Genomic DNA, 27,099 nt, shown 5'->3' with positions numbered 1-27,099 from the left:
GTCAGATCTCACGGGCTTACTGTTCATACACACTTACGTTAAGACAAGAACGGCCGCTTACTTAATTATTTTCAGCACGAAAGGGCGCAGCATGACGAACACATCTCTCCGTATTTTAAAACTCGCAAAATGCACAACTCGACAAGAACCACAACTGGCGGCAGCGTTAAACCCTACCAGAAATTAATTGTTGCACTGTTAATGTCAGCTTTCATACATCCTGCACAATATGAGGAAAACTTCAGCGAAATGAACGGAGTAGGTCACTCACCTCGCGCGAAATAAAACTCTGTTTACAAACCGACCGGACGCTCGCTCGCTCGCTCGATTCTACCCTTCACTGTTGCTAGTACGCCGTGTTTGATGTACGACGCGAGTTCCAAGTTTAGGGAAAAGAGACGAAAAAAAAAAGTAAGACTCAAATAAATGGAGATCCAAAATATTCCCAAAATTTACGCCATCAAAGTACATGTTGATACAAGCCGAGTAGATAAAGTACGAATGCTCTTTGCGCAATTATTTCTTCAGCTAAAAGCCGCATCTTGAGACGTCGCACAGCGGCACGGCGCTGACAGCGTCACTAGGTTGTCTGCTTGCTATGGTAGCAAAGTGTACCCGTTTCGTTTGTCACCCCTTGCAATTTGTGTTGTAGGCCCTATTAAGCATACGCGTAGTGAACATGAATAGCCGGGAATTAAGCATTACAAGCGATGTGCCTGATTATGTGATCACTCACTGTCATCCTTATTCATGGAAGCTCGCGGTGTAGTGAGCGTCACCGTGAGCTTCGAAACCAGCAGTGCTCTCGTAGTTGAGCATTGCCGCATAACTGTGCTTTTAGGCTCCTTATGTGTCTGCATCTTATAAAACTGTGTGTCTTCGTGCATGTTGTCAATCTTGGAACTATCTTGTTATTGTTTTGTCTTTTACTTCCTTCGTTACAGCACTGCTATGCTCAAATCTCTCTGACGTTTGTATTGATTTGCGGTGGGAGTGTCATTGTGAGGCTAAAATTTACTGTTCTCATGCAGACTTGACTACACTGGGAAGCGCAGTTGACCGCTACTGGTGGTGATATGGCAAGAGTGGAAATCGGGGTGCAAGCCAATGAGGATAACCGGGCTGTGCACTTGATCCCAGTGACCTGCCGTTTAGCACGTGCGCAAAAAAGAAAGAAAAAACAATTTTTTTTTTGTTTCGGAACATCCATTTGGCGCTTAGAGGTGTATATTATTTTTTTAGTGTGTGTCAACGTGTTTTATTGTTGGCTAATTAAGTGCATTTACCTTCGTTCAGTGCTTGTTTCTGTCTGCCTAAGAGCCCACAAGAAAGGCGTGTGTGTAGTGCATACGGAATGGGTTTCGCACACACACACACACACAGAAAAATGTCCAGTGTTAACGAAATGTGACACCATCAAAGCTATAGTACACTTCATGTCTTAATTCATACTGTGACCTAATGTCTGTATTTTGCCATTATTTCTGCATTTGAGGCATTATATTTGCTGCAGTCTTAATGTGGTAACCTTATTAGACTGACTAGTCATTACATTTTCTGTTTACATTCTTACACAGCATACACTTTAGCAGAGCATATCATACGTGTGCTAGCTGTCAATGTCATAGTACTCATTCAGTAGTTCCCAGCTTTAAAAAAAAAAATGTGCTACATAAATGGCATATCTGGCAACATTCTTGCACCATTGAGGCAAACAATATTGCTGTTTATAGTGCACAGTTATCCTTTATTATTTTAGATGCAAAATTTTTGTTCTATATATATATATAGCTCAACAGTGCAAAAATTTGTCTGGTCAGATGACATCGTGAAGATAAAGTTGAGGTCACTTCTCGGAGCCCATTGATGGTTCTTGAGCAAGTTAGCCGTACAGGTTGCAAAACATATATGCTTTTTTCATCATTGATCTACATTGACTGCAGCATTGTTTTCATCATGTTGCATATTTACAACAGCAGGCACTAATGTGTACTAAATTACATATAAAAAGAATGCTTTTCGCTTGCATATTTCAATTCTGAACTAGAGTATTGCGATATAAATGAGAAGTACAAAGAAGCGGCTAATTTTCATTTGTGGATGAAATGTTGCAGGGCTGTAAATGTTTTGCTGCACAAGTACAGCCAGCAGGCATGCAACATGTCAAAAAATGGACAGATGGTGTAAGGGCAAGGCTGGACTGTCAAAGTCTATTAAATTCTATTAAGAAAATATAAGCACATGTAAAGAAATGGCTAGGGTAACTTTTTGCACTGTTTTTCACTAATGTTTGACTATAGAACCTTGTCATATTCGTTTATTAATTCTTAAACTACAAAATTCTACACAGGTATTGCTCAAATTCAGAGCTCGTTATTATTTATAAATAAAAATAAATCAGAAAGGCAGTTTTCATGGGGAATGTTGGGGGTAATACTTCTAATACTCATTTAGTGTTCAGCTCTAACCAAGCAAAAGGGTGAAAATTATCCTTACAACCTTAAGTTAGAATGAGCATCAGTCCAAACCAGCTACTCCACATGCCATATTCTACAGCATAAGCTCAAAGTTTCATGTTCACTTAGCCCTTTTCCTTGTTTTACGCCTTCAACCAAGTAATTTTGCCCACACAGGAGATCCCACCTCCCACATTAGCTTGTTTCACAAGCTCTGACCATTGCATTATAAGAGTTTGTTGTGTTTCTACCACAGTGTCTGTGATTTTTTTTCTTCTAATGTGCAATGTGACATGCCTTCAACATCAAGGTCTTATTTGGCTGGAATTACACCTGTATGCCTAATGTATGTGTATGTCAATAGGTTCCGTATGGTAAGCACCAACAGAAGCACTTACAGATTGAGTTGCAACTTTCACTTCCTTTAAATGATCAACTTTGGTCATCTTTCCAACACACTGACACCACCGAAAGACCATGCTGGACACCAGTTCGAAGATCTCACTAAATCATTCAATTAGTAGTAGTGACGGACGGTGTGTACGAATGCCAGGGACATAATCTGTGTGAACTTATGGCTCGCGCTTACTGGGAATTCCTCATTCAAGGAGAACAGTTACAAGCCGAAAAAAGTTTCATGGGTTACCCAGTCTTTTCAGACAGGGATGAAGACGCGCTGCTTCCTACAAGGTAGCACATATGCAGCCTTGGGCATCTGAGGGCATCGCAGACCTCTTATTGCTCTGTTTCGTGCAGCTAGAATCTATTTGTCCCTCTAAGAAGGTCGTAAGGTGCTGGGAACTTCGCACCTATTTAACAGGCCAGAGTCTCATTTGTTATTGAAATTAACCACACAAACTGCTCCAATAACTAAGAATGGCCAGGTACCATCGTCCACCGAATCAAGAAAGAACTCTCAGTCTGTCAGTCTTCTGGTATAGTAAGATTCGGTTGCGTATGCTGTCAAGAGTGTTATTTGTCACTTAAGTGCTTGATCATACTGTGTGTGAAGAATGGTTCAAACTAACAGCGCAGCAAAGATAAAGGTAATGGCAAGCGACACAACAGAAGTGCTTAGTGCACTTGTGTTCTGTTGCTTGCCTTTGTTTTTGTTTTTGCTGCGCTGTTCATTTTAACAATGAACCAGTACCAAGTTGCCAATTCTTATGTCCGGTCAATGCTTGTGTTGTGTCGCTTACCTTTATCTTGGTTTTTGCTACACTGTTAGTCTTAACCGTGAACTAGTACCAACTCACCCAGTTTTCTGTCAAGTTGGCACTTGTGTCACTCGTGTTGTCTTCCTCTTCACTGCGCTCATAAGTTTGTCCATGAACCAGTACCAACCTGTCCAGTTTTATCTCTTCTTCAGATAAGAATTTGTGAAAACTGATATTGAACTCTCATTGGCTCCACAGGTGGCACCAGAAAACCATCAAACTTTACTCATGGCTCAGTGAAATCTGCATGTTGTCATGTGCATAGTCTTTTTATGCATTTCATATTTGTATCACTGCCTTGAAAGTCAGAAATAGCTCTGAATGGGTGTCTGTTATTGTATACTGTCTTTTGCTTTTGACCGCCTTCACAGTGAAGTACTTTTTCTTTATTTTAATTGTTTTCAACATATAAGTTGCTGTTTTCAATGTTCGAACTGTTCAAAACTGTCTTGTTGGAAACCCTTTAGTAGTTCGTTAATTGGTGGCACTTAGCAACTCAGGAAGCACATTAAGAGTTTGCATCTAACTCAAAACAGGACAGTCCACCTACCTCATGACAAAAAAACGCAACCACAATCTGCCAGAGGCTTTCTGAATTATTAGCTGATGTGTTTATCTACTGATAAAAAGATGCACATGTTTCATGTACGCAATGCCTACAACTACACAATGCCTACAACAATCCAATGCACAAGATTGCAGATGTGCAGCACTTCACAAATAAAATTATCTGAAAGTGTGTTGCTCAGACTTTGCAAAATGTCTGATTCAAAATTTCTCAAAATTTTAGGGAGGCATGTATAGTTAACTACAAAGCATGATTGATGTGTACAAACACTACAAGTAGCTTATGTTGCTTTTTTGTGCAATCTTCAGACACCATGTGTGCCACTGTATTCCACTAATTGTTTCTGACAGCAGATTGCACCAAAATCCATAAATTCTTTGTGCCCATGTTTTTAGCTCTCATAAGCAAGTACAATATGGACCACTTGCTTTCAGGGATTGGTTTTAATAGCCTGTAAAGCAATTCTCTGTTTTATATATGCACCATCGGAACAATAATTGGTTATGTTGCATGATGGAAAAACTGCTCATTGCTTGCTTGCTTCTTTTCTTTTTTTAAAGGTGAATGGAGGAAAAGGTGGGCAGCTTTTCATGATGCTGTTATCAACAATTTTTTTTTTTTTATGTGCTGGTGATAGGGACAGCTTCCACATTATTTTGTTAACTGCAGCACTTATGCTAGCTTGCTTTCACTTATGTCAACTTGCTTTCAGATTCAAGTACTTAAATGGATTGTATATTCAAGAGGGAATGACATTTTAGATCACTGCTAGTGTTTCAGAGAGGTATCGCAGTGCCTGTCGTGTATTTGTATTTAGTAGCTTGCTGGCTCGGGTGGAACTCTATTACTGGTACTGCTCATTGTCAAATTGCACATTCATTGGTAAACTGTAGTGGTAGTATTTAAAATCAAGTAAGAACTGCAACCTACAGACCTAGTAATATTCCCTAACATTAAAGCAGTGAATTTTTTTATCGCTTTGCTTGAGGCACAACCTCGTTAGACATTTTACACAGTTTATATTTAAATACTCTAAGATACTTTATTTAAATACTCTAAAGGACCTGTAGGGCATCACAGAGGGGGGGGGGGAGCAAACAATTATCAGTTGACCAGTAATAAGTCATAAAATGCATAACACGCTCAAGTTTACTGGAAAAAAATGGCAGGGAAAAGGACGAAAACCTAGGTAATTGAAAGACATCTTTGTAACAACTGAACAAAAGAAACTTAGCTGCATCAAAGGCAATGAATGGTCAGTCATTTAACAACAAAAATTGTTCACATATTCTATATAACTTAGGTTTATTTTTTGCATTGTATTTTTTCCTTGTTATATGATTGACTGTCAACATTAGTGCTTCACACTGTCACCTCATTCAACTTAATGGCCGTACTGTAGCTGGAACATGCATTTTCCACGTCAGCTCTTTACCATCTAGTGCTTTTATTTGCCTACTTTACTGAGGGATTTTGTTTCTTTCTAAACACATTATTTTCTTTCTCTCCTTTATGAAGTGCCGACACGATCCAACACCTCAGCGCTACAAAAGAAGCACCATGTTGACAGAGCTGGGCGACCTGTGACTGCACCATGCCCCTACTGTTTCGCCCATCTGAGTGTCAAATCCCTGTCGAGGCACAAGAAGGACATGCATGGAAGCCAAAAGAAAGTGCACAAGTGCTCAATGTGCGACGCAAAGTTGACACGGCTTGACAATCTTCGGCGGCACATGATGCTTCGTCACCGTTACCAGAAAACACACTGACACCACTCAGAATATGACTGGCAGTGACCATTCTCACCCAGTCAAGGAAACCTCAGTTTCAAAATCCCTGCTTGAGTGAGAAAACAAACACTGCAGCAAGGAGACACTTTGAAAGTTCCGAGCTTTACATCAAAGTACTATAATGCTTGAATTGCTTTTGTTCCGCATTCAAGCAAAAACCTGCAGGTGCAGCTTGATTTTAACTGCCATTTTACAGCTATCCTTACCTCCCTTTATAAAAAGGGAGGGAGATAAAGTGCAAATCAGAATTTCTCCTTTTTCTTATGCTGTGTCCATGAAATGACGACATTTACATGCTTAGTAGCACCACCTTTCATCAAAATGATTCTTAGATGGTGTCATGAATACAAGAACTATGTGAAACAAATATTTCTTTTTATGCTTTCTTTATTTTCTTGTGTGTTGTTGGAAGCTTTTCCATTATGCTTGTTTTTGATGTCCGGCAGCACCTCTTTATTGCATTATGCACCATATTTCAGTCCCTGTGGTGTAGCTAGCCTGGTTTTTATGTAGTGTTAGTTGTGTCGATAACAAAAACCATTGCAAGCAAAGTGCGGTGCAGTACATTTGTAAATTATGATGATAATGTGCAGCCACCTTGACCAGTGGTAAGAGAACCTATATACTTGGGGTGCCATTCTGGACATTGTCAAATTTGGTAGTGGTGGCATTTTGAGCCAACCAGAGTGGTTGTAGCAGCCCTATGGGCCAGTCGGAGCTTAAAATGGCAAATTTGGCAAGAATAGCACTCTTGGTCTCATCTTGTCATTAGGGATGACAAATATCTCTAGACTCTGTTGTACTGTTTTGCGTATAGAAAAATCGGCTGAGGATTTATCTTTAGCTTGATTTAGTGGTGCTTGCAAATGGGTTTTATTGAAACCCATGGAAGCTCTTGAACATTAAGATTTCCAACTCCGTGAAGGCTATAGATATTTTACTTGCAACATCCTATACTTCTCAAAACAAAGTCCTTTGAATTAAAGAAAAAAAAGCAAGAGTGGAACATATGGTAGCAGTGCAGTGACTGCTTCAAGGATTTTCACTTGATCCAAATGACTGAATGACTTACATCTGCTGAACATGCAAGCAACAACCAATGGGTGCAGCCAATAAGTGGTATAATCATAACCCATTTCAGTGCTCGTAGCTCGGTGACTGCATTACTATAGAAAGCTCATCTTTTTGAACGGAGGTTGAAAAAAAATCAGAATATTTTTTTACACCACTAGATGACAGATTTATATTTCCCAAGCTTCGGAAGGTAGTGAAAGTACTTCTCATTCTCAGCCATGGCCAAGCAGGCACAGAGAGAAAAAGATCATTGTGGACCATTGCATATTTAGTAAATCTCACAAGGACATTTTGTATATATTGATGTGCATTGAATTTAACAAGGTAAAGAATATGTTCAGTATGCAAATAACAGAGGAGCCAAGGATTGCCCTGTCATCTACCAGGTGCTGGTGCAACATATACGTGCATGTAAAGGTGAAGGGACAGCATGCAGATTAGAGACAGTCAGAAAAATGCTGCATTAGCTGGACATCAAAAACATGAAGTAGTGTGTTGAATTGGGCAGGTTGGTACATTTCAGAACTTGACGGTAACATCCGCCAAACATGGAAAACATGAAACTGGAATTAAATGGTTGCAGATGCAATGCTCAAGTAGTAGCATTTGGTGATAATGCACAATGTCAGATGGCAAAAAGCAAGAGTAAATAATTTCTAAGTGTCAACCAGGAACTTATAGCAATAGCATAGGAAATTTAGTATTCACTATTGATAAAAACTGCTACCTGCAGAACCATCTCAAATCTTTAAAAAAATCTTGCCTCAAATTTACCACATTTTTCTGCCCGTTACCTGCACAAAAATTAAACATGTTTGAATATAAAATTTGGGTTCGGGCTAAACGTGAACATTGACTTGAGATAGAGTTTCACAGCATTGCTGTCACTGCTGCAAAGCTCATGGTGCTGCACCATGATTCGGCAGAAACCATCGGTGAGAGACCATTGACTGGACGTACAAAATTGTTTCTGGAGTTTTACTCTTTGCCGATAATTGTGTGAGGTTGTTAGTATATATTTTTGAGCATCGTTGTATGCAGTTTTTGCAAGGTTGATAGGCATTTCTTTTTTTTTAAAGATAGCAGTGGGGGTGGTGCGTCAGGTTATACATGTGAAAATGAGAAACTTTATTTATTTCTTAGAAAACTGTGTTGGTCCTATGCATTGTATAAAGAACAGGGTAGGTATGGCACTTGGCACTGGCTGTAACAAGTTCATCATCAGTTGCCATAATGCACTGCATGTACGAAATACTTTTGACTTCTTAGCACCATACACTTCATCATACTTATATAGAAGCACCTTGTCCACCTGCCATCGAACATCACTGTTGAGTGGCTCCTTTTAAACAAAAAATTAAATACCATAGCCATCATAACATTATTTTCTCTCTATAAAAAGCACACTGTTGGAGCACAGCCATTTAACTTTAGGATTAATCTGGTCCAACAAATTAACAAAGACTAAAATGCAATAACCCCTAGTGATCATGAGCATTTACCCACTTAGCAGTCATTCTGGCCACAAACTATTTTGTGCATTTGTGGAAGCCATAGAGAAAGAGTACTCATCTGAAGAAGCACATAGTAGTGATTTATTTCAGAAGAAACTTCCTTGATTCCTAAGCTTTTGAACAGCATAGTCTCCAGCCAGTATCACATTGTGGATTATCACCACAGGAAACATCTTCTCTAGGGTCCTCATCATCACTTTATATTTCGGTGCTCTCATGCAGGGATGTTGGCTGGTCATCTGAAGACCGAATATATTCCTCCTTGGCACTAAAATAATCTTCATATCCAATAAACTCGTGCGAGTTCTCTTTATGAAACATACGTAGAGAAAGCTGCCTATCCTCTCAGTGCTTCGCGAAAAACAATATTGTACGAATTCCTTAAAGTATGCTGCTAAACACGTTCTGCCTCCATACATGGACAATGAAAACTGCAATTATCAATAGTTGAACGAGTTCCCCAAAAGGTGCCACAACAAATACAAAGTAAAAAAAAAGCGCCTGTGCATGCAAGCAATTCCACATCCAGCACTTTCCAACATCTGACTGGAAGTTATATTTTAGCATATTGGGAGCTGCCTGACACATGATCACAAAGGGCTAGATGTTCCCACTGTAGTCAGAAGCACACAATATAGATAAATACAGAAGTTTTGCCCCATATTCCCCACAAGCCATTGTTCAATGAAGCCTATATTTCTTTTAATAGACGCTTGGTGCTTTGATTTCATATTGCAGCCATGCTGTAATGAGGTGCTTACAGGCACTGAGAGGCAGTGCTCACTGTAGTTTTTTCAGTCATGCCAGCGCTTGTGAATTTAAACATACTAATTTCCCAAAATCACGGGGGTTTTGATGATTGTCACCCCACCTATGGGCAAAAAAGGAAACTGCAAACCACCAAGTCCATGCAACTTCTCTATAACCAGGCACTGCTACTAAAAAAAATATCAGTCAGAAATGAACAGTAATCAAACAAGTGCTTCTAATTATCACTTCTTCAATTCAAACTGCTATATTTCAAGCATTTTATACTTAGGTGACATGTACCCACAATGCAGTTTTCTTTGTTACTAACAGTTTGTAGTGTTTTGCAAATGACATTATTGAAGAACTTTGTCACATACAGCTGACATTGTCTCAGCATTCGGCATTCTGTCCGAGCCCTTGGTGCAGACATTGTATTATTTTTTTTTAATATCTAACGGAGCCCAAGCGAGACAGGATAAAAGAAGCAATTCACTGCCAGGATAATTTCCTTGCCAGAAAATTGAAATAATTGTTCCATGGTACCAGTCAATGTTGGTCAATTACTACATATTCAGGGAAGACCAGCTTCTAAGCAGTACACACAGCCATCCCTATTGAGAAAAGACTTCTCAGCTTATGAAGCAGGCATCAAGCAAAATAGGCACATGTAAAACAAAGATCTGTATAATTGTTCAGCCTATTGTGTTCAGAGTACCTTTTCTATGGAAGCTGAAAATTAATTTCCACACACATTAGCTGGTGCTAGAGAGAGCTCAGAGCAAAAGAGCTGAATTGTAGGGCCAGACCCAGATAGGCGGTCAGAGCGATGCTCCTACCCGGACAGAGTGCTCAACATGACCCTCAAAAATGCGAAAAGCGTGAAAAGGCATCAGCATTGAAAAAAAGCATTGCTACAAAATAGTGACCCAAGTCTCTTAACTGGCCCAGTTGCAAGGGTAGCCAGTGTTGTGTCTCAGTGTCAATCGGTATCCTAGCGATTGTTTCCCACTTCCAGCTCAACCTTCTGCCTCAGCTTTAAAATGTTTCCGCCACACCACATAGTGTTGATAAACGTATAGGAGTACATGACAGCATATCAAGTTCATCTTTGCTCTAGCTTTGATAAGCAAGGCTTTTTGGCATGCCATTTGTCAAGATTAGAGTCATATCACTGTCCTCAGATCAGCAATAGCACTATGTGACTGCTCTACATAAGCAAAAGATAGGTGACATACAATGTATAAAAGGACTGCTTAGCTGAAATTGGGAGTAATATTTTAATCATGTCTTCACGACAACACCTGATGGGCTTACCATGGTAAAGGCTGATTATTCGAAAAACATGTTCAAATACAGCCAACGTAGTGGAAACCAAACAAGAATTGACGACTTAGAAATTTACATATGGTGAACATATCCAACATGCTCTGTGTATGCGGTGAAAGCCTGCCATTGTACAAACCACCATAACTGTGCAGTTTTGTACAATAACATTGTTTATTAAAGGGACACTAAAGAGAAAAATGATTTCTTCTGCATCAGTAAACTTCCTTTCTATGACACCGAAAACACCACTCTTACTATGATAAGAGTCTTGGTAAGTCAGAAAAATCACAAAAACGAAAGACGGATGGCGACGCCTCCTTGAAGTTCCTGCACCTGGTCACTGTGACCTCATGGATTTTGATGGCATCTTCTAGGGCCTACTTAGTTATATAGTCCTACAGATTGACTACATTGTGTTCTAAATAAACCAAATATTAAACATGGCGAGTTTCGGGAACCTTTACTCAGCCAATGTGGCCCAAATGTGAAAACATACTTCAGAATCCCTGACGTCGCACTGACATACTGGCGTCTGGGTTTCAGCGCGAAATTCAAATACTGATACTTCGACCTTCATTTTCTCATCTAATAACAAACTATTATTTTTGAGATCCTGCAAGGATCTCAAACAATGCTTTATTAGTCTAAACTGATTTATTATTTCGCTTTAGTGTCCCTTTAAATGGCTTATATCAGATTTTTATATTCTTTACCTACCATCAGCAGCAGCACATTTATCAGAATAAATATGATTATTTCTTCATTGTCTTCTCACTCCTCTGCAGCTGGGCATTGTATAGCACAGTTCAACACTAAAATGATGGCACCTGCGCTGAACACACTATAGTGCCTTCACCTTGGTCATCTTTTCCCATCTCTGTTGAGTCCACTTTCTTCCGTGTTTTCACTATATCAACGGGCTACCCTGTGATGCACACATTTGCTACCACACAAACTATTTAACACATTTCTCGTCATGCTATCCACCTTTACTACTAGTTCCTCTAAGCAACTTGGCCATTACAGAGTTGTTAATTAAGTCCAGTGCTGGTTCAGGGACTCGGCCACTGGTGGTTTAATTCTCGACACAATGGCGCAATGTTTGTTTCCCCTTTGTACTTTTCTCCTTGCATCATAGATGAAAATGTTGCTTTACACATTGTTAGGCACTCTACTAGCTCAACATTCAGGGGTTGTACAGCTGAAACCCCTATAAAGTCAGCTGCGAACATGCCATCTAAAATAGCCTCTAAAATGTGCATGTCTTGAGTGAACAAACAGAGCACACAAAGCAGAAGACTGAATATCACGGCTTAAATTGTCCCACTGAGCCTTTAAGTTCACTTTAAATTCAAGCAAAAGCCTGCACTGTTTTTCTGTTGCTCCGGCTGCACTAAACCTTTTGGTCTTTGCTGCAGCCCAAGTAGTGATGGTCAATGGAACACCCAACGAATTCATCTAGGACAGTTTAAAATTCTGGAGTGGAGAAAGCATCCAAGTCAGAAATGCCATCTTACTCAAGGTTTAAAGAAATACCTAGTTGGACTAAAAAATAGAAAACACTTTCTCCTGGCTTCCTGCAGGTTTATGTTAGCAAATTGTGCTGTGTGGACCTGTCTATATGACATAGGGTTTTGGATAGCACCAAGGCATCTGAGCAAATATTATAAACAGTACCAATATTCAGTCAAAGGTAATAAACAGCAAGCGCTTTTTTTTTTAAGTTATACTAGAATATACACTAGAAGAGGGAAAAAAGATGCCTTGTGCACAGACTCCAGCCAACACAGCCTTACACAGTGCAAGCACTGGCCTTTGCCTCTACTGTTAGGGAGCTGCACAAACTGCCACTTTTTTCAAACACCTTTTACCTACAATTATTTCTGATCTACAGTTGCTTTTTGGTCACATCACAGGCGTGTGACATCACCAGCACTCCGTTACTGGTCACAGGAAACCACAGTATCAGCAGGGACTTGGTGCAAAGAATGTATTATGGTTGGTGTTGTAGAACATCCGTAACACAATAAGAGAGGGCTCCTGTGAAGTGTTCTTTGGACGATGGGCTCACATCTTCCTAACGGCAAATGTTTGGAAAAGTAAAGCATGTGGTGGCAGATGAACAGGTGCTTAAAATTAGTTTTCTGGCAAAATACTGCTTCAGAATTTTGCACCTTTGGGTTCTTTTATTATTCCTGTTCACATTAGCAAAATATCTGCATCTGTGTTCTAGAAAACCTGCAATTCTCTTTCTGGCTGGCATCACTTCAGTGGCACTTGCGGGGGCAATTAAAATTTCTAACCTGTACTGCACGTGAGGCACAACCCTCTACATGTATGCCATCATTAGAAAGCTTGTTTCACAGCCTTTTGAACTCCCCAAAAGACCTATAAACACCTGTAAGAATGTAGTGGCTAGTGTTAGTACATAGTTGCATTGGCATTGTTCAGTGCGTTGTCATTCTATCAGCGTAACACTTGCAAAAGCTATCAGTTATACCTAGCCAAGGCAAAAACAAAATTCTGCAGTTTTACATGACAAACCATGACCTGATTATGAGGCACATCACAGTGTGGAGCTCTGGATAATTGTGACCACCTGCAGTGCGTTAACATGCACCCAATGTATGGTACACAAGTGCTTTTGAAATCCCACTCCCATCAGAACACGGCCACCTGCAACCAGAACTGAACCAGTGACATCGTGCTCAGCCACGCAACACCACCGCTGCTGAGCTACCCCGTGGGTACCTCTCTACATCTGAGTAATCAAAAATCATTGCTGGAAGTGAAAAACATTTGCAAGGGTATAAGTGATCACTTAGTTTTTGTTGGATGTGGTGCCAACTGCAATCTCAAATCTGCAACTTTCTCATGTGTGATTGGGCCAACCTGACAAATACATGCTTCTGTGCTATATCATCGCAAGTTAAAGATGTGCCATGAAATTCACACAGCTCAAAGGTACTAGTTGGCATAAGTGCATAATTGAAGACAGTGCACTGAAATATGCTAAGTAAGCACATGTACACTTGAGACAAAGTGGGACATTTTTGAAACTTTATTTTTTTTCACCAATGTCCAAAACCTAAATAAGATGGAGTTTTTATACTGTTTACTGTTTATACTGTTTTTATACCTCGATATTACGAATTTCATTGCAACGAAGTTCTCGGTATAACGAAGTATTTAACTTTACAGCACCTTTCATCCATAGAACACCATGCATTTAAAACCTCAATATAATGAAGTGTTTGTATGCCATTTCGATATAACGAAATTTCACTGCTGCCGCACAGGAATTCCGAGACAATAAATGAAAACTACCGTGGACGCAGATAGTAATATGATTGAATTACAAGCGGCTGTTTGCAAACGCACCTCTCGAATTGCGCCCTGCGTGACAAGAGTGACCGCCGAAGTGGAGTCGCATGATGTTCCATATAAAGTCGAAATGCGACAAGATCCTATCGCGCCCCGTACGTGGCTTTCGGTGCGAGTGAAAGTGTGCGAAGGTAAGAAAAGTAAGATGGTGGCTTAACGAGTGCCACCTTCTTGCGCGAGCAACGATGAGAGAGGGGATCGAGTGAACTCGCTGTAACGCGATCAAGAGCGCGCGAAGGGGTGAAGGGTTAAGTTGGCACACGTCTCGGCTGTGGTTGCACATAGCTGTAAGCGCGGCTGAGCACATACACAGCCGCACACCCTGCTTTAGAGGTAATCTGCCGCGTATGTAAAGAGTGAGCGTGCCGAGACGGCATGACGCCACGTAAGCTGTCTTATCGCACGTTTAGTATTGGAGGTTGCATAATCTCCAGTTTCGGTGTCAGTCGGGTACATGTGCCGGTCCATTTGAGAGATAACTGTTAAGGCATCTCTTCCTTACGTAAAGTAATCGAAGGCTGACTCACTCACGCACTTCCACCATTATAGATATGCCATGCCTCTACCATAAGACGCATATCTTCATTCTTATGCCTGTACAATATCGCGCATTCATCTAACTCTGATGTGCAGTTACAATCTTGGCAATGCAGAGAAAGATTAGAAGACGATCCACCGGTCAACGACCTTTTATGTCTCTGATTAATACACCGCCTCTGATTAATACACAGCCCCGTTTGCCCTATGTAGAACTGGCCATAGCTAAGGGGAAATTTCTAAACCACACCCATACGACAGTGTAAGGATTGGGGGCTCAATCCCATCGCTCGTAATCAGTTGTCAAGATTGGAGTCGGGCATGAATTAGAAGGTAGCTGGCCCATGCCGTCGTCCAACTTATCCACGCTGAGGACGTTGTTGAAGGGAAGGACTGCTTCTCAATGAGAACGAGGAATATGGGTTTATTTACAGCATCTACATAAGGACGTTGCAGTTAATCAGTTTAGCATGACTGCGAGAGAAAGTGCACTGAGCGGCCGCACAACAGCGGTTTATAAACACTCGGTCTTCCCTCGATCCCAAGGTGAGGGAAATGTTCGACCAGTCATCGTAAGCGAGTCGCCTCTCTGCATGACGGATTACACACACACACTTCCGCACAGATTCATGATCCTCAACCGAGGTCAGGCGGTCTTCGCCGAACTCGGGGCTTACGTCAGGAAAGGTGCCTTTTATTCCTCGAGCTGACCCCCGCAGCGCGGCCGGTTGCCCATTGTCTTGCGTCTCGAACGGCGCGTGGGAAGGAGCACCGAACTACGTTCCCTCGGGGACTCCCTCGTTAACAGCAGACCAGGTGGGCTGTGGCGGGTTCAGGCACAAAGCCTGCTTCATTGCACTCATCTTGGCTCCAGCGATGGAGAGTCGAGGATGCGCGTATTGTTCTCCACAGACTGTCCACTTAGCGATGCCATGTCTAGAGGTTTGCAGTGGCGTTCCAGGAAAAGTTGATGCCCGCTGTTGCAACTGGCTGGCAAAACTTGCACGTCAGCGGGCCGTTCTTAACAACAGTCAGTAAAACTGTTGTTCTTATTGTGCTTCACTGGACAAATATCTGTTCTTTGTTTGCCTTTTAGCCGCTCCTTTTTCCTCTGCACCGCAGCGCATATCTTACCAAGCTTATTGGGAGCAGTGAAAGCAACATTAACATCATATCTACTTGCAACATTTTTAAGCCTGTGCGACACTGAATGAATGTTAGGAATAGCCACTACTCTTTTTTTGCTATTACTGCTTTCTGTAATCACATCCGTCCCCCTCGAAACCGACTTCTTTAGGCGTTCAGCCACAGTGGCCACTGCTACACTAGGATAACCTGCTTCTAATAGGCGCCGTACCTGCGCATTAAAACTAGCACTCATTTTGTGCATGCAGGATGTGGTGAGAGCGGACTTAAGGCATGACATGGCAATTCCATTTTTACTACTTTGGAATGCTTGGATTGAAAGTTTAACAATGGCTTCGAAGATTTTGGGTAGTACTGCCAACAAACGTGATTTCCCTCGAAGACTAAGGAAATGTCTAGAAACTGAATCACATGTCGCTGAGGAAATTCCTTGGTAAACTTTAATCCTCCTCCATAAAGTTTAAATTGCTCACTTACTGAGGTAGCAGCGGAATCGAATTCTTCCCTATTGCAGAAAGCAGTAATAGCAAAAAAAGAGTAGTGGCTATCCCTAACATTCATTCAGTGTCGCACAGGCTTAAAAAAGTTGCAAATAGATATGATCTTAATGTTGCTTTCACTGCTCCCAATAAGCTAGGCAAGATCTGCACTGCCGTGCAGAGGAAAAAGGAGCAGGTAAAAGGCAGAAAAGGAACAGATATTTGTCCAGTGAAGCACAATAAGAACAACAGTTTTACTGACTGTCGTATGGGTGTGGTTTATAATATTCCCCTTAGCTGTGGCCAGTTCTACGTAGGGCAAACGGGGCGGCGTATTAATCAGAGGCTAATGGAACATGAAAGGTCATGAACCGGTGGATCGCCTTCTAATCTGTCTCTACATTGCCAAGATTGTAAATGCACGCCAAAGTTAGATGAATGCGTAATATTGTACAGGCATAAGAATGAAGATATGCGTCTTATGGCAGAGGCATGGCATATCTATAATAGTGGAAGTGCATGCATGAGTTGGCCTTTGATTACTTTACATAAGGAAGAGATTAAGTGCCTTAACAGTTATCTCTCAAGTGGACTGGCACATGTACCCGACTGACACATGGTGATACCATTCCAGAGCTTGTGCAGATGAGTTTTGCGTCTTCTTTCTTTTTTCGCCTCAGTGCTCAGTGCCTCAGTCGGCGTTCGTGTTGTCCACTTCTCTACTCTTGTGTCCCGTCTGCACGCCTCACCTCTTTTTTGCATAATGAATCCTTACCAACTAGCTCAGCTGTCTGTTGTTCTAAGTGTTTCCTCACTGCCAACACGTATAAGAGCTCACTGCATCTATAGAGGACCCCAGCTATGAGTATTGCAAACTTTATCTAGTTAGTAATTAAAAATTTCAATTACTAGGCAAAACATGAGAAAAAGATAGGGATGGGAGGACAGACACAAAATGAGCACTAACTTCCATTATTAAGTAAAGATAGCTTGATTATAAAAGTTGCAGTTTCGCCCAAAAGGCGGAGCGATAGCGATAGCTAATTAGCAGACAGCTATACTAAGTAAGGATAGTAGTTTTATTGGTCGTATAGACTTGTAAACAATCGCTTACTAAATAAATTAACAAGCATGGTGTCACACACACACACAAGCAAACATGAACACATCTCAGTTGATGACCGCATACACTCACTGTCAAAATGCTGGAGTGAGTAAGTGCGGCAGCAGCAACGAGCGAACTGACCTTCAAGCTGCCTCTTGCTTCAATGTGAACTAAGCTGCGAGAACACAGTGCACACGAAGCTATCGGCACTCGGTGCACTCTGCTCCCATTGCAGATCACCTTCAAGATAGGGCCCGTGTGGCCGTGCCATTTGCAGCCTTGGCAAAGTAGAACCCCCCTCGCCCCCACCAGGAGCCTTGCACGCAATGGAGGAAGATGGTGCACCACCTTCTTCTTTCCTCCCTTGCGCGTGCAAGGTTGAGCCACCATCGTTGGCTCACTTTTGCACGCTTTCACTCACACATACAGCAATGGTGTGCAGCGACAATGTTATCGCATTTGGACTTTGCACGGAACATCACGGCAACAGTGCAAATGCACCTTGAGTGTCCATATAGTTGCTGTCACAATAATATACAGAAAACAGAACAAGAAACAAGATAGCAGCCACCACAGTGCACATAACTGAGCTACATGTGTGGCATTCAGACCTAGAAGTCAGCGCTCGTATGTGTAGGTCCTCCTTTCCATCTTGCTCTAGTGCGTCAAGTTATGAAATGACGTATTATGGAATGTCAAATAGCCCACTCCCAAGTCCCCTTAAAAAGTGCATGCTCGTTTTATTTACTTCAAAACTTAACTTTGTGCAATTTATTGTTGTACCAATGCTTATAATTTAACTCTTAAATGAATATCCTCAATGTAAACTATGTGCTCATTATTTGCAAGCACAGTTGTGCAAACGAATGAGAATGACATGGCCTCATTTCAAAAGTGACCATTTGAGACCCTCCCTACACCCCCCCTACCCCCCCTCATTTCACACTCACTGTAAATACGTTTTTCAAAGATAACTTGCCTGGCATTCATAACATGTCAAATGTTCTGGTTCGTTGCAGTCTCTATAGTGTTACATCAGCGCTATACCACCTCCCATTACAGTGCTCCAATGGTGATTTATTGCTGCTTGCAACAAATGATTTGCTGGTTTGCAACAATTGTTTGCAGTACTTATAGTACATATGGGTATTATTCATTGTTAAAAAGGTAATTTGAATTTCTTTTTATTGTTTCTGTTAAACAGTTGAAGGACCTTAAACCTCTGGCTTTTAGAAGACTGACATAAAACATTTATTTTTAAACCAATATGCAATAACATCGTGGATGACAACTTTTCACTTTACAAATATGGTTCAATGACCACTTCATGGATTTCTACAGAACTCACTTGATCAAACAATTAGTAAATTTATGTAATTCTTATTCCACATGTGCTATCTCAACCTCGAGTTACGGAGTCTGCAAAAAGCAAAGTGGAAATGACAGGCAACTATGTACATTGCAAAAAACAAAAAGCAGCAAATGGTCAGTGTGTACCTTCAACAACACATGTAGTCTGCCAGCTAATAGCACAGTAAGGAAAGGGAAGGCATTAATGGCATGTTTGGCGAAAGAAAGCATTTGACTGCATATCAGCTGGCCACTTGACAGGCTACATGTACAGCAGATTCAATGTTACGGAGCACCCAAGCATCTTCATATTCCATGCTTTGTTTTGTGTTGCCTTATCAATGGCTGGTTCACAGCTCTCAAAAAGGAATAGCAGCCAAGCATCAAATGGTTTGCTCTACATTTTTGTGGTGGCTGTCAGTGATGAATGTGTTGGTGACCTCGTCAAGTGGGGAAAGACAAGGTGGAGTCTTGGACAGAGATTGGCTGTTGAGGATATAATGATGTAGAAAAGATGGACTCCACAAATGAGTGGTATAAACTGGCATTATTAATAGACACAAAAAAGACATCCACAATTGCTTAAAAATCACTTTATTGCAGCAGCACATCAATGCACGCTGTAGTCACTGTGCATTACTAGGATTTTAAATAATAGTGCTTGAACTTTGCAAGTCAGAAAACTGTACAGTCAGTTCAAGCATACACTGGACATAAACGCACAAGTGCAAGTTCATCTGACCTTGTAAAAGTTAGGAAGGGGGGGGGGGGGAGTGGACTATAAAGCAATGGCTTTCACCAAAAAATGAGGTCGTTGTAGAGCCTAAAAATCTATTTTCATGCCAGATGTATACGGTCACAGACTTAAAACAGAACCGGTGTAGTGTCAATGATGATTCATTGCAGTTGCAAGTTAATAAATGCGCGCTTTATAGAAAGTAGATGCAAATTCACAGAAAGGAAGTTCAAGATATGGAATCTGCTGCCTTGAATGTAATCGTAAGCACTTTCTTGAAATCATAAGAGATAGACAGGCCTCAAGAAACAGAAATTATGTTGAGAGGAATGAAGAGAGGTGCACGCATTATAGCCAGAAACCAGTTGAAAGATGGCTTCACTGGTGTGTGTATAAACACACTGTCAAGCACCTCACCTTGATACAGTGCAAAAGCAGTGCTACTTTTCTTACCAACACTGACAAAAATAATGTGCATTATTTCTGGAAAAAGTGTTAGAAGTCACAGGCGATAACTGTATTTCAGTGACATTACACAGCTTTTATGCAGCGGAATCGTGCAAAAATCTATGAAGTATAAAGCTATAAGCATTATCAGTGTAACAAGCTTCTTTTTGTATAAGCAGTTCGGCTCACGCAGATCCTAACATCAGTTTCATCAAATTTAAGAAATTAATGGTGAATTACGGACTATTGGTCCAAATTGAAACATACAGTGGCTGTCAATGGATTTGAAAATTGAAACACATATTGAACTGAGAATTAAAATAAAGGAGTGCTATAACAAAATTGTAAACTGCTCAGCTGAGTTACTGACAAGGAAATATCACACATAAGAAAAAGCCACAGAAAAACAACCTGTCATACCTTTTCAGTAGGCCATACCACAGTATTTCACAATATATATACAGAGACTTCTGTTGATGATGATGATTTATTGACATCCCCTTTGAAACAGGGCGGTGAAAAATAGTCACCTAACCTGCTTGAGTTCCTCAGGTATGCTATACATGCTTTTCGTTCTAGCATATTTGTATACGTCTCTTAAATGTTTTTCTCTTTTTCAAAACTTGTACCGCTATCTATGCTTCTAACGGATCCGGTCGTATCGATCTCTTCCGTGCTTTTTTTCCCACCAATACTCTAAATGTCTCTTGCTTATCTCGACTGCTAGTCGGTTGATGCTTCCATCTGCTTTACATACAAGCGCTTCTGGAAGTGTATGTAACATACACCCTCTGGAAGGTGTATGTTACCTACGAATCTTTCTGGGTGAATTCCTTCACATTTCACTAGGATTCACTGAGTGGTCTCTGGATTTTTGCTGCAGCATACATATGCCTCATCTAGTTGTGAATATTTGCTCCATTATGCTTTTTCCTTAGGCAACCAGCTTGAGCCTCAACTAGCAAGGCACTTCTTTTCGTGTTATCGTACAGATTTTCCATTCTAATTTCTTTCTTCTCATTCTTGTACTTGTAATTTCTTTGCATACAATTCACTGGTTCTGTCTCTCTCACTTTCTTTCTGACAATTCCTGGTTGTTTACTTATACTTTCAATTACCCTGTACTTCGCTGCCACTTTTCTTGACCTCCTCCTCCATTCTGTGCCCATGCAGTTCAGGGGTAGATACTTGTGCACTTTAGCCGCCCACTTATTTTGATCTACGTTACTAAGTCCTTCTTCAAAACTAAGTTTGCTCTGCGCTTCTCTGACTTAAAACAAGCCCAACCCATGTCAACCTGCAATGCCTCCTTTGTGGTTTTGCTATGGGCTCCTAAAGCGAACAGGCCTACCGATCCAGCCCCAACAAGATATATGATTTTAAACCTTAGCGCTGGCACCATTACTCCTTTCCAGATACCACGCACCACCTTATATTTATTGTGACCCCAAACAAAGTGCTCTATGTTTCATTATTGCTGCATTTCGCTTCCCCTTTACTTTCAGATTTTCTTGATGGGTGCTTGAGTAAGTCTTTCCTTCGTATACGTATACACCAAGATATTTATATTACTTAGCTGTTATAGGTATAACTTGCTGTTGAACTGACACCATGTAGTTACTCATCTCTTCCTTAAAGATCATAATTCCTGATTTCTCTGCGCTAAGGCCCAGATTTGTCGCTGCGTTACGTATTCGCAAATGTCTGTAAATCTCTTGCATTGTCCACTAGTAGCTCCATGTCGGCCACATACACCAGTCAAGGGACATTCTGTTGCACCATTTGTCCTGCAGTGGTGTATGATAATCTAAACCCGGATTCACTGCATTCTATGCCCTTAACATAAAGTATGAACAATAAAGACAGTTGGGATGGATAGTTGGGTGCGTTGGTTAAGCATGATCTGAAGTGAAGGCGCTAAAACAACGGTGGACGGTTCACCATCGTTTTAGCCCCTTCACTTCAGAACAATGAAGACAGAGTACATCCCTGCTTCAGTCCTTGGTGAATTTCCACCACTTCATTACATTTTCAGCCTTCCCATACAATTTGTACTTGCTTGTCTCTAATCTTCCTCAACAGCTCCACAAAAGCATCATCTATGCCTGTGTGCTTGAGAATATCCCATAACAATTCCCTGCCTACGTTGTCGCAGGCTCCCCTAATATCTAGAAATGCCATCCATAAAGGTCTATTCTGAGCTACTGAAATCTCTATGCACCGAGTTAGTACAAACATATTATCCTCTAAGCGTCTGCCTAGTCTGAATCCATTCTGTAGTTCTCCCAGTACACAATTTTTTTTCTAGCCACTTCAACAGTTCTAATTTTATGGCTTGCATTGCCATTATATATATCACCAACGTTACTGTAACTGTCCTGTACAAGCTTGTCCTATCCTTATCACCTTTGTCTTTTTGAATGAGGTTCACCTTGCTTTCATGCCATTCAACCGGCAATTTTCTTGGTTTTAATTGCTTGCTCAATGGCATTAGTCAGCAGTGCCTTGCTCTTTGGACCAAGCTTCTTAATTAGCTGTATTGGGATCAGGTCCTGCAGTGGTGTTATTAGGGACATTTTCTTCTGCTTTTATCCAGTAGAAGTTTTCTATGCTAAATTCTGATTTCTCAGGCTTCTCTGCTGTTGCTGGATCTGTTTGGGTCTGAATCATGCTTCCTTTTGCGCCCAAGTTATCCCTAAAAATGTCTCAGATGTACCACAGTACATTGTCTCCTTCGAAGATGTTACTGTTAATACATTAAATTATGGGGTTTTACGTGCCAAAACCACTTTCCGATTATGAGGCACGCCGTAGTGGAAGAACTCCGGAAATTTCGACCACCGAGGGTTCTTTAACGTGCACCTAAATCTAAGTACACGGGTGTTTTCACATTCCCCCCCCCCATCGAAATGCGGCCACCGTGGCCGAAATTCAATCCTGCGACCTTGTGATCAGCAGCCCAACACCATAGCCACTGAGCAACCACAGCGGGTGAAGATGTTACCATCTTCATCCCTTATAGCTGTTTGCGAATTTTGAGTTAGATGCTCCTAATCTGCCCCCTTGCAGCACTTTTTGGCCTGCAGATGTTCTGTGTAAGATGCAGTAAACAACCACTGGCACTGCCATTATAGAATGGCCAACACTAAGTTGGCATGCCATGAACATTCATGCGATGCTCACGAACATAGTCCTTTCTTGTAAACTCTTTGGAGCAGACACCACATGGAAATCGCTGGCGGTTATTCACCAAGTGGCGCTGCATATGCCGTCTCAGGCTGCTGCTGTTGTAGAACGTTCGCTGACACAGCCGGCAGCGTGGAGTCTTCCTTTCAAGGTCAAATGTCGTACCACTTTCATCCAGGTTGTCTGAAAAGAATTTTCAAAGTTGTTGGCACAAGAGATGAGTGGCATACCTGTGTATCTGTCTGCCAAGGATCAGCATTTCCTTTCACAGAATTCACCTCCCAAAATAGAAAGACCTAATGCATCTCCAGGAAAGCGAACACAATCTCTCACTTATATATCTTGATAACACTGCTTTTTAAACTGTCCAACTCTCATACTTGCTTTGTACAATACATGGCCACCAGTGCCCTAAAGCAGCCAACATATTGATAACCTAACATCCTAGAAATAAGGTACACCAAGTAGTGACAGCATGACTGAGTAAAGCAAAAGGACTCCTGCAGGTCTGTCACACTAGCCGGCTGTATATGGATGGTGCACAAGCTTTTAGTAGAACAAATTTATTGCAAACAAAAACTTTCTAATGTTCCATTCCTGGCCCAACAGTGACAAATAGTTCCTAGGATTTAGGTAGCACTTCTCAATTTCTAATATGTGAACATCGTTGAGAGTGCCCAGAGGTCCACTTGGGCCACTTAAAAAGAAGCATCACTAACGAGTAGCGTTTAGCAAGAAAGCAAGCTAGACATCTGGTGAGGTACTTGTGAGAGTTTATCCAAGTGCACATTTTCCACAATTCAGTCTAAACAAAAAACAGGAAAGAACACTGATAATAAGTTGGACTTCGCACTTTGGTAAAGTCCGAAGATTGACTGCAAGTCCTGAGCAGCTAAAACTGAATGAAAGCAGATTCGAAGGTTACATCTTATTATCATAATGTGTTACTAGTTATTACTGTTACAAAAAACATTTGGGCTATTCAGCAAGCTTTTCCCTAAAATACAAGAAACAATTAAGGTGCCTGTAAACATTTGAAGGGCATATGATGACTAATGATAACTAAAACCTTTAAAACCAAAGCTTTAGAACAACACACAGCATAATATTAGGCCAGGAACTTTATTATATGAAGTGACGACATGCTACATTAGCAATGTATAATGCAACCCACAGGTTACGTACGCCCTATGGTGCACATAGTTTCGAACAGCACCCCGAGAGAGAGATGGAAAGGCAGGAGTTGCAGCTGCAATACGATTACGGAAAAAATTCTGTGCAGCATATAGCTCAGTTACAATAATAAACTCAGCTAGAATGAAAAGCTCAAACAGTGTTTAAGTTCAAATGATATGGCAGATGTGCCTACCATCTTCTGATGGTAGGAAGGTTTGACTTTCAGTTTGAGAATAATTGCTCAAGCACGAAGAAACAATGACTTGCAGTCCTCTATACCGCCCCTAAAGAGAAGGAGATGCGTTCACCCATGCCACTGCAACAGTTTCAGTCCCAGTTGCACCTCACAATACAATCAATACTGGAAGAGAAACTGGCTAGCTGTGTATTTAAACAAAATGCTGCACATAGGGCAAATGAAGCATATTGTAACAAAAGGCAACATAACCGTTCCAAACTTACAACAGCAATAAGGTTATGCATTCAGCAGCATCAAAAATAGCTCACAAAAATTCTTACCAAGCTAAAAAAAACGAGACTAAAGCCAAATAAATGTTGACAAGTTAAATAAGACTGAATGTTGGACAGCATCTTTGAAAAGCACTAGTCTAAAGTCTGCAGCTTGAAAAAATGATCTGTACCTGATCTGTAATATATGCTGCTAGAATATGACATTACGCCAATGCAGAGCAGCAGATAAAAGGAAGATCAAAGATGTTCATTCACACCGCGCTTGGTCAGCATTGCACAGAGATTTCACTTTCACACTCCATACTAACACGGTTCTTCTTTTTTGTCTATCATTAGGCAGGAATTAAAACTACTGGAAGTGCTTTTGCCAAGCTTGAGAACTAGCAACAGGTTGTCATTACACTTATCCCAAAAATAAATCTTGTCTCTTCAATGGCATGGAACTGTTTTCAAGTATGTTGCATAGTCTAATCAAAGACATGAAGGAAAAGTGTATTCGAATTATGAGTTTATAGCTAGACCCTCGTGATTTTTGTCATTAACATATACCATCACATGAACAGCAGCCCTCAAGTTCACAGAGCCTTCCTTGCTCAAGTTTGCCAGTACTATCCATGACAGCGGTCTATGACCAAATGCAAGGTGTTGCTGCAACCTTGAGTTACATAACTGCTGATTCAAAAGCACGTAAGCATGAGTCCAAACTAGAGCTACGCAGTGCTGCCCCGATAGGAAGATATCACATTACTAAGTACTTAGTAGGCCATGTACATTGAGGCGCTGGATTTTGGCATAGTGCTTTCTGGAGAAACTCTTCTGGTAGATGTCGCAATGATACTTTGGTGCATCATGAGGAAAATGCAGAGTCATGTGCCTCTTCATGGTAGTTGGCCTGGCGAACACCATTAAACAAACAGGACAACGGCGCTGCGCTTCCAACAACTGTTCACCGTCTGCAATGAAATAGGACAGAGAGAAGGCTTGGTGCAGTACATAGTTATGCTGATGATAGCACTCCCTAATATGACGAAATGTTTCATTTTTAGCCAAGGCGAACAAAGTGGATATCTTCCAGTCCCATGTGCTACAGTGCTCACTTTATGACGATGACATAATCTGAGAACACATGAGAAAAAAAAGAACACTACCAAAAACATAACACAAAGGCTGCAGCCAACAAGCCACTTTCAAATGTGCAGTACTTGTAAAAAAATATGTTCAGCGCTTGTAAAATATGCACAGTGTTGAAGCTAAAGATGCAGAGACCACCACAAATCAAATGCTGTCCTGTGATAAAAAGAAGGTTCCCATAATTGGCATGCCTGCATAAATGCCTAGAGCAGTTCATTCAAGTCACCACTTCCAAGTCTCTTTCGCTACTAGAAAATCACAGAGCAAGAATTACACGGTCATTTTGATCCACAAACCCTGAATTCTCATACTGTATCTAGGTCACAAAGTGAGCACAACTGTTTAAGATATTAAAATAATTTAACTGCATATTCAAGCACTATATGTAAGCATAATAAAACTGCCTAAAGTCAACAGAAAAAATATATATTTCCTGGCTATGCCTGTAGATCACTATTTTGCTGATGCAGAGAAAGGCTCAATTTTTTAAAACTATTACTACTGCTTTGATATGAGGAATCACATAAGCATTCGATAATAGTTTCCTGTTTATGGAACTGCGCATAATTTTATTATAAAATATACAATATAAAAAACCTACGAATAGCCCAAAACAGTCTTTTGTGACAGCAAATGGCCAATGCACATAGCTGTCAGTAGGTGAAGTGCGCCTACTACTCTAGTAATATACTGATGAGGGCTACTTTGTTCACCGTTAGAACTATGCTCAAACAGCATGACTGAAGCAATGACAAACAGAGAAACAAATACCACAGAACAAGTGCTGACTGCCAAATGAATCATTACTTGAAAAATGCCAGCTTTTATATATCAATCCCAGAATAGGCGTGCGTACAGAGATACATGTGCATGATACAGTTATAGTCCCATTAGGCAAAAGGCTATTTCTTTTTCTGATAATGCAACAGAGGACACACTTACACAGCTATCTCCAACCTTTCTAATATAAAATGCCTCTATTATTTCTCTTTCCGTCTTAGTGTTTCCTTTTCCTAGGAACTTCATCTTCTCAAACATGATTTGGAATGGTGTTCTTCAAATAAAAGTTCAGTTGGCAGTCGATGTTTGTTTTGTGATATTTGTTTCCCTGTATGACCTTGTTTCAGTCATGCTGTTTGAGCATAGTTCTACAGCTCTGCTCTAGGGAGGACAGCAAAGTACGCAATTCTGAACAGGTGCATTGCATGACAGCACATTGAGAATCCTAAGCGACACATGGCATGTGAATAGGTCAG

General features: G+C 40.9%; 1 protein-coding gene and 1 long non-coding RNA gene across 5 annotated transcripts in view; one reads left to right on the top strand and one right to left on the bottom strand.

Annotated features, from left to right (window-relative positions):
• Positions 1 to 412, bottom strand: part of LOC135904106 (longitudinals lacking protein, isoforms H/M/V-like) — a 55,802-nt gene extending 55,390 nt beyond the window's left edge. For both annotated transcript variants that reach the window (XR_011511299.1, XM_065434730.2), the window contains exon 1: positions 272 to 412. The gene's annotated coding sequence lies outside the window, so the exon portion shown is untranslated. The remainder of the gene's footprint in view (positions 1 to 271) is intronic.
• A 106-nt stretch (positions 413 to 518) lies between these two features.
• On the top strand, positions 519 to 6,398 carry LOC135904116 (uncharacterized). 3 transcript variants are annotated; one of them, XR_010565015.2, is made up of 3 exons: positions 519 to 584; positions 1,032 to 1,223; positions 5,760 to 6,398. It is a non-coding gene; the product is annotated as an uncharacterized lncRNA (long non-coding RNA). The 3 variants fall into 3 exon arrangements; XR_010565016.2 differs by lacking the exon at positions 519 to 584 and adding an exon at positions 602 to 724; XR_010565012.2 differs by lacking the exon at positions 519 to 584 and adding an exon at positions 621 to 780.
• The last annotated feature ends 20,701 nt before the right edge of the window (positions 6,399 to 27,099 follow it).

This window comes from Dermacentor albipictus, chromosome 1, assembly GCF_038994185.2.
Source record: "Dermacentor albipictus isolate Rhodes 1998 colony chromosome 1, USDA_Dalb.pri_finalv2, whole genome shotgun sequence".
Taxonomy (NCBI): Eukaryota; Metazoa; Arthropoda; class Arachnida; order Ixodida; family Ixodidae; genus Dermacentor; species Dermacentor albipictus.
Note: the sequence above shows the minus strand (reverse complement) of the source record. Positions and strands in the feature narration are given on the sequence as shown.